This window comes from Canis lupus, chromosome X (genome assembly GCF_003254725.2).
Source record: "Canis lupus dingo isolate Sandy chromosome X, ASM325472v2, whole genome shotgun sequence".
NCBI classification, from domain to species: Eukaryota; Metazoa; Chordata; class Mammalia; order Carnivora; family Canidae; genus Canis; species Canis lupus.
Window position 1 is genome coordinate 53,900,376 of NC_064281.1, and position 838 is coordinate 53,901,213.

An 838-nucleotide genomic window follows, 5' to 3' on the forward strand; every position below is an offset into this window, starting at 1 on the left:
TCAGGGAATCTACCCTCAAGAAGTTTCTGGGTCAGTTAGGAGGAAAAAACATGGACAGAAATCACTTAAATGACTAGATTCTGACCATTTTTTCCCCCCTCCATTGTTGCCACCTGGACCAGGCCCCCATCTCTCCTCTCTCTCTCTCTCTCTTCTCAACCTCTGTGATTGCCTCCTAACTGGTCTCCCTGCCTCCCAGTCTTGTCCCCTGCCTTCAGTCCACGCAGAGCTATCTTTGAAATGTGCAAACCAGATCTTGTGTCTCCGTGTCTCCTCTGCTAAAACCCTCTGTTAGCTTCCCATCTCAACTGGACTAGAATCCAAACTCCCTAACTTGGCCCACAAGGCCTTATATGACAATGAATGCATCCAGTACATTCCCTTCACCATCCTCCAGCAACCCTGCCTTCTTTCTTTTCCTCTCATATACTGAGTTTTTTCCTGTCTTGAGACCTTTGTAGGTGGCCTTCCTCAGCCTGAAATGCTCTTCCCCATGATTTTGCAAGGCTGATCGGCTCCTCTTCACTCTCCTTCAGAGATCATCAGATCTCAGCTCACATGTCACTTTCAGACAAAGGCCTTTCCTGACTACTCTACATAAGGTAGTCCCTTCTTGCCCCAGACACTCCATCATGCCACCCTGCTTTTCATATGATCTAAAGTTGATAACTATATGAAACCATCATCTTATACACTGGCTTTCTTATTCATTGCCTAGTTCTTCATTTGAGTGTAACCTCTGAGCCCACAAGGATCTTGTCTGTCTGTTCCCTATTTCCCCAGGGCCTTAGTAAAGGTTCACTGGGTAAACGGATATAGGTGGCAGTGAGGGATTTCA